Genomic DNA, 7,307 nt, shown 5'->3' with positions numbered 1-7,307 from the left:
TCCAGAGATGCTCAATTGGGTTTAAGTCAGGGCTCTGGCTGGGCCATTCAAGAACAGTCACGGAGTTGTTGTGAAGATAGACCTTCGGCCCAGTCTGAGGTCCTGAGCACTCTGGAGAAGGTTTCCATCCAGGATATCCCTGTACTTGGCCACATTCATCTTTCCATTGATTGCAACCAGTCGTCCCATCCCTGCAGCTGAAGAACACCCCCAAAGCATGATTCTGCTACCTCCATGCTTCACTGTTGGGACTGTACTGGACAGATGATGAGCAGTGACTGGTTTTCTCCACACATATCGCTTCGAATTAAATCCAAAAAGTTCTTGGTCTCATCAGACCAGAGAATCCTTCAGGTGTTTTTTTAGCAAACTCCATGCAGGCTTTCATGTGTCTTGCACTGAAGAGAGGCTTCCGTCGGGGCACTCTGCCATAAAGCCCCAACTGGTGGAGGGCTGCAGTGATGGTTGATTTTCTACAACTTTCTCCCACCTCCCGCCTGCATCTCTGGAGCTCAGCCACAGTGATCTTTGGGCTCTTCTATACCGATAGCGCAGTTTGGCCGGATGGCCAGCTCTAGGAAGGGTTCTGAGCTCTTCAGGCAGTTCCTTTGACCTCATGATTCTCATTTGCTCTGACATGCACTGTGAGCTGTAAGGTCTTATATAGACAGGTGTGTGGCTTTCCTAATCAAGTCCAATCTGTATAATCAAACACAGCTGGACTCAAATTAAGGTGTAGAACCATCTCAAGGATGATCAGAAGAAATGGACAGCACCTTAGTTAAATATATGAGTGTCACAGCAAAGGGTCTGAATACTTAGGACCATGTGATATTTCAGTTTTTTTGTTTTTTTTTATAATTGTGCAAAAATGTCAACAATTCTGTTTTTTTCTGTCAATATGGGGTGCTGTGTGTACATTAATGAGGAAAAAAAGAACTTAAATTAAAAAAAGAGTCATCTGTCTTCTATTTGCAGTTCAATTATGCATATTTTTCTGCTTCCCTTTATTCAACCAAGTGGAGGTATCAGAATGAATCATACTGGAAGAGTTTCAGGTTTCAAAGCTTTAAATGCAATTACCCATTGCTCTAGAGGAGAGAATTATACTATATTAAATTACTTGTAAGCTTCACTTTATTGCTTGACCACTTGATTGTATAGGGTCATAAATATTTAACAGATGGATATAGTATGTTGCTCTGCTAATTTTATTCTTTAGTGACAAAGAGAGATTGTAAGGGCAAGAGTATTGTTATAAAAAAGATGGTTAATGAATGTTTCTTATGTCAGTGTGGCATGGTGGCTGAAGCTTAGACTGGAAATGAATAAAGCTTGTAAGAAGTGAGTCATGAGCTGTCACCACTGAGACTTTGAGCAAAGCACTTAACACCAGGTTGCTTCAGAATTTTCCTTGTAGTAAGTGTACGGAAACTCACTTTAGATAAAATCGTGAGCTAAATGAGTGCTTATCAGGGAGGAAACCAAATATTCAAGATTGGAAGTGGTGACACTTAAAAGTCTAAGAATGAATCCTATCTATTGATCTATCTATTTGCCATCCCTTCAATAAAAATGGAAAAAAGAGTGTTTGTTTGCATGTTAGTTAGCTAGTATTTGTACAAAAATATTCTCCATCCAAAATGCAACAACAGCCACCCCCCCAACATCTATAAAATTAAACATCTATATTTATCAGCTATTACAGGAATGAATAGACTCAAAAATCAATTGCTATACTATTGAGAAACAGGTAATTCATTCCATTTCTGATAGAGCAAAATTCAGTGTTGGGAAAAGCTATGACACTCTCATCTAACCCCAGCAAATCTGAATCGAATGTCTCTTTAGCTGGGGTAGAGGAATAAATATGCTAATTCTAAATGGGAAATTTGGGCTCTGCCACTTTCTCAGGATATGCCTTTTCTCTGATATTCAATCTGCTTACCAAACACCACCGTACCAACCGTTCATTCACCTTTCTGATTTAACACCAAGATGGAGTTTTTCTTACTCATTCATTCACCCATATGCACACACATTTACATATCTATTACTTATGTATATAATGTAGAGTTTAAATGTTTAATATAAAGCTATTTACAATTACTATAAACTAACCCTAACTCTACACAACCCCTTTTCAGTGAGGCAGAGTTAGTGTGCTTTTCGCAGAGATCCATATGGAAGGAAAAACAGTGAAAATGGTAGCCAACAAAATCTGCCCTCCAGCTGGCTCATGTTCCCCACCACTCAATTTGAGGAACAAAGCTGCAGTTTTTGATCCAGCCATTCCAAATTAAGAGTTTGAAATTTACCCCAACAGAAATGGTTCTAGCTGTACTAGATTTTACTGCATACAATTATCATACACATAAACAGTTTGAAAGATTGTCTGGAAGGTCTTTGTGAGTTCAAGATGGATGTAAATTTTGAAGCTTGCGATGTTGCCTCTGGGCACTGAGATTTTGATAGTGAGAGAAATGACTTCTTATTAAAATTTTACACAAGACCATGTTTGCTCGCCTGTGCTTGCCATGGGCAAAGGTAAGGAGTAGTGGGCTGCTGCTCTGTGATAAGTTCCCATCATGCCATTCACAGGAGGGTATACTTGGATGCCTACAGTGTTTTGTAAAAGTGCCAACTTCCCTTCTTACATCTCTGAAATGATGGACACTGGACACTGCAGCACAACACACATTTAAGGAAAGAGCTGAGCTAGAACTCAACTATTTTTTTTCTTTTTCTGTGCTCATGGGTGTATGGCTGACTCTAACATACAGTACGCTATGATGGCACATCAGTATAAGGATTATCACAAAGATGGACTGATGCATTTGTCAACCAGTGAGCAAGACTGTTGCATCAAAATGGTTATGGAAGAGAGAACTAATCGAGTGTGGCAGTGCCCTCTAAATACAGTACTAGCAGGGGGACTGGGGCACAGCCAATGGGACTTTCGATTAGTGGTGCAGACAGGAAGAAGGTTAAACTGACTGCTTACTGCAGTATTTATCATTCTAAAAATTGTGTTGCCACACTCACTAAAAAAATTAATAAATCAGATCAAACAATTCATGTACAATTTTCACTCAGAAGTTGCTAGTAAATTTTGCAAATAATTACAAATAAACAACAGGGTGATACTAACAAATGAATGTAAGTAATGCTACAAGCTTATGAGCAAACAGGAAAGGAATCTACGTTGTGATTTCGATCATAATCCATGTGTTTTGGTACAACACAGAGGATTCAGTTTCACTTAAACCCTTTGTACTTCACCCACCAAGTTCGCCAGTTACATAGATTTTTTTTTTCTCTGAGAATCTAACAAATCTATTACTATAAACCTGTGAATGCAATGTAGTTTACTTTTGATCATGATGTCATCTTGAACTAATTATCATTATTACTGCATTTTCATAAGAAGTAGTAAGGGCAAATCCAAAGTCCTTAATGAGAGAAGAAATGGGTGCTTAGATCTTAGGTGTCACATCCAGACGGTGAAAATCACAAACTCTAGGGTTACTTTCTTGGGCTCATGCTCCCAATTAGACCCCCTGGGGTACTGAGGCCCAGCCAGTTAAGATGAATTCCATTCATGTTATAAAGTTTGACCTTTCAGTTGCAAACCATTTGACACTCATTAGCCTACCAACTAGCCTTTACTAAAGGCATGCAGCAGTCATTGATTGAGATCCTCTATTATCTTCCTCCATCCCTGTTCCTTGTTATCTTTCATGTAAATGCTTCAGAGCTCTTCTGTATTTCAATTTGTCTTTTTTGTTTTTTCCTTTTTTCTCCTTCTTCTGGACGGGGCAGGGATGAGTGGGTAGTGACATTTAAATGAGACTGAAACATTAATACTCATACTTTCCCGTAAACTCAAACTGTATTATAAAAAAAGGTCTTCAATTTTCTGCCATAAAATTCAATAAATATATTGTCATTTAATTAAATAAATACAGTAATGATGTAAATTATAGAGGAGCATTCTAGCTTGCTTTATGAACCTGAAAAGTCCCTGCAGCTTTACAATACGTCACACTGCAAGTTTATTTTTCATGAACAAAGAAAAAGGAAGGAATATAATTCAAACCCCTCACCGTTAGAAAATATTTTTAAATAACTTATTTTACTTGTGGACTAAGTGCATCTGCATGTTATGTTTGTTTTAACTAATATTTTTATTTTTTATTTTTTGGTGGACTTTCCGTTTAAGTGGATTTCAAAGTGAATGTTGTTTGATTTACAGTAAAGATATACATTTAATATCACAATGTTAGGCATTTGTGAAGAAAAGAGAGGCATACAGGTCAAGATAAATTATTATAGTAATAATTTTACACTGCTTTTTAAAGGATTGTGACCGTTAGTCATCAGAAGCAGCTATTATGTAGTGGCATTTACAAACTCACTATGGTCTCACAAATAGTTATCAGTTATCATTATCAGTGTACATATACATATTTTCAGTGTTGGGGGTAATGCATTACAAGTAACGCGAGTTACATAATCAGATTACTTTTTTCAAGTAACTAGTAAAGTAACGCATTACTTTTTAATTTACAAGAAAATATCTGAGTTACTTTTTCAAAAAAGTAACGCCAGTTACTTTGTATTCCCATTTTTTGACTGACAAGCCTCCTGTTCCCATATTGGGAGAAATCGGAAGTATGGAGGCGTTGTGTGCGCTGTGAACATGATGTTACTGTAGTTCTGTGCACATTCACAAATGTGAATGTGCATTAATTCATCCCACTCACAAAAAAACAAAAAACAAAACAGATTTAGTATTCATCAAAATTAATCAAAACAGTGAAATGCAAACTCAGAATATGACGCAAACCTGCAATAACTAAATATATTAAATAACACAAATGTATCTATTCCCATTTTATTAACAGTGTCTTTGCTGCTGACCTTTAATGATCCAGTTCAACCATACTAATAATTAAAAAATGACTTTAGATAAACTAACAATTGTGCTTCATTGTTTTTTTTTTATTGCTGAATAGTGTTGAACCTTCTTCTCCTGTGTTCTACTGTACAGACGTGAATTTACTTTTCCTTCAGCCTGAGGTTTATTCATTACACTTTTTGGTGTGAAAGGGCTTTTAAATTTGCTATAAATAGAACTTCTTATATTAAAAACAATCAAGCCCTGCTCATATTTAAAAAGTAACGTGAAAGTAACGCAAAAGTAATGTAACACATTACTTTCCATAAAAAGTAACTAAGTAACGTATTTAGTTACTTTTTTAGGGAGTAACGCAATATTTTAAGGCATTACTTTTAAAAGTAACTTTCCCCAACACTGCATATTTTACAGATTACCTGGTGATATTGCTCTACTGAATGTTCTCCAAAGGCCTTGTTTTTCCTCCTACTTTTTATTTATTTATTTATTTATTTTCTCTCTCTGTTCTGTGTCACCAATTGAACCATCGCTCAAGGGGAGCTTTGGCAGTCTCAGGGAAAACAAATGCACTCCACTTAATTGCAGATAGACTGTAATTAAGTGCCACTGTGTCCACTGAGTAAAGAAAAACAACACTACTAGCTAAATAAAGGTTAAAATAGTTTCTTATTCCTATGTAGAAATGGGCTCCAATAGGTGGAGTTGTCTTCATTTCATGATAAGTGCTGATCACCGCAATTACACTTCTTGTTTTGCATAACACTTACTGACCATGCTGAGCTCTTCTATCCTTATTCATTTACTGTAAATCACATCAAACCAAACATTTATTTGGCCAGTATTTTTAAACTAGAACATAGCAGCGGCCATTTCTTCTTAAAGGGACAGTTCACCCCAAGATGAAATTTGTTATTATTTATTTACCCTCATGTTATTTCAAACATGTATAACTTTCAGAAGATATTTTGAAAAAATTGTGTTTTTGTCGCTAAAGAGGCAGTCAGAGTGGCTCTGTGTTGTTTTGGACACCATTAATTTATTTTATGGACAAAAAATTGCCATTCTTAAAACAAAAAAATATATATCTTCTGTGTTGCACTGGATTTTCATTTGATGCCTGTTACTTAAAAGTGGATTCTATACTTAAGTGTTGCAGGTGTTATATTGCACTATTTTACATGGATAAATGGACTATATATAAAATGTAAAATATTTGTACAGCAAATTTGTGCACCATTATGTTTCTCTTTAACTTATTGGACCAAACACATGAAAATATTATGGATATTTTATTCTTTACCCACTCATGTATTTGCTTGTCCTTAGTTACTGTCTTAGGTCATTCAGCTACATCTGAATAATTCATGAAAGTGAAAGTGACGTGACATTCAGCCAAGTATGGTGACCCATACTCAGAATTTGTGCTCTGCATTTAACCCATCCGAAGTGCACACACACAGAGCAGTGAACACACACACACACTGTGAACACACACCCGGAGCAGTGGGTAGCCATTTATGCTGCGGCGCCCGGGGAGCAGTTGGGGGTTCGGTGCCTTGCTCAAGGGCACCTAAGTCGTGGTATTGCAGGTGGAGAGAGAACTGTACATGCACTCCCCCCACCTACAATTCCTGCTGGCCCGAGACTTGAAGTCACAACCTTTCGATTGCCAGTCCGACTCTCTAACCATTAGGCCACGACTTCATCTTATACAAACTTCAGTACCTCCTCAGAACATCTACAAAGTAAAGAAATACGACATTGAACCCCACTGACAGTTTTTCAAAATATCTTATTTTGTGTTCCACTGAAGAAAGGAAGTCATACAAGTTTGGAATAGCATGAGAGTGAGTAAATGATGAGAGAATTTTCATTTTTTGGGTGAACTGTCCCTTTAACTAAACCGAAACTCCTCCTCACCTTAATCAGTGCATGTTCAGACATTTGGGAGAACAAGACCTTGTTCATGAAGAGGTCAGCTGAAAAGCAGAAGCAAAGTGATGAGGCGAGTGTGCCAGGCTCAGGTCTTCTGAAGCAGATTGGAAGAAATGTCTACACGATTGACTAAGTGAAAACATATGGTGCTGGAAGACCCAGGGGACCAAAGGCTCTCTATTGAAGATGCTCTCCTCTCTCTCCCTCCCTTCCTTACTTGCTTTCTCCTCCTCCTCTTTTCCGGCTGGTTGCTTGTTAAATATGGCGGGTGTGGACCGTGTGGAGAGTAGAGCTGATGAGGTCATAAATAGGGTTTACAGCCAACGTGACTGTTATTCTCTGTAACGCATGCCCGAGCGTCTCAAACCTCTTTGTCTGTCAATTAAGGCAATTAAACTCCTGGGAATGAGAGGAGAACCTGGCTGCTCAGGCAATTATGCAAAATAATAAT

This window comes from Carassius carassius, chromosome 33, assembly GCF_963082965.1.
Source record: "Carassius carassius chromosome 33, fCarCar2.1, whole genome shotgun sequence".
Taxonomy (NCBI): Eukaryota; Metazoa; Chordata; class Actinopteri; order Cypriniformes; family Cyprinidae; genus Carassius; species Carassius carassius.
Note: the sequence above shows the minus strand (reverse complement) of the source record.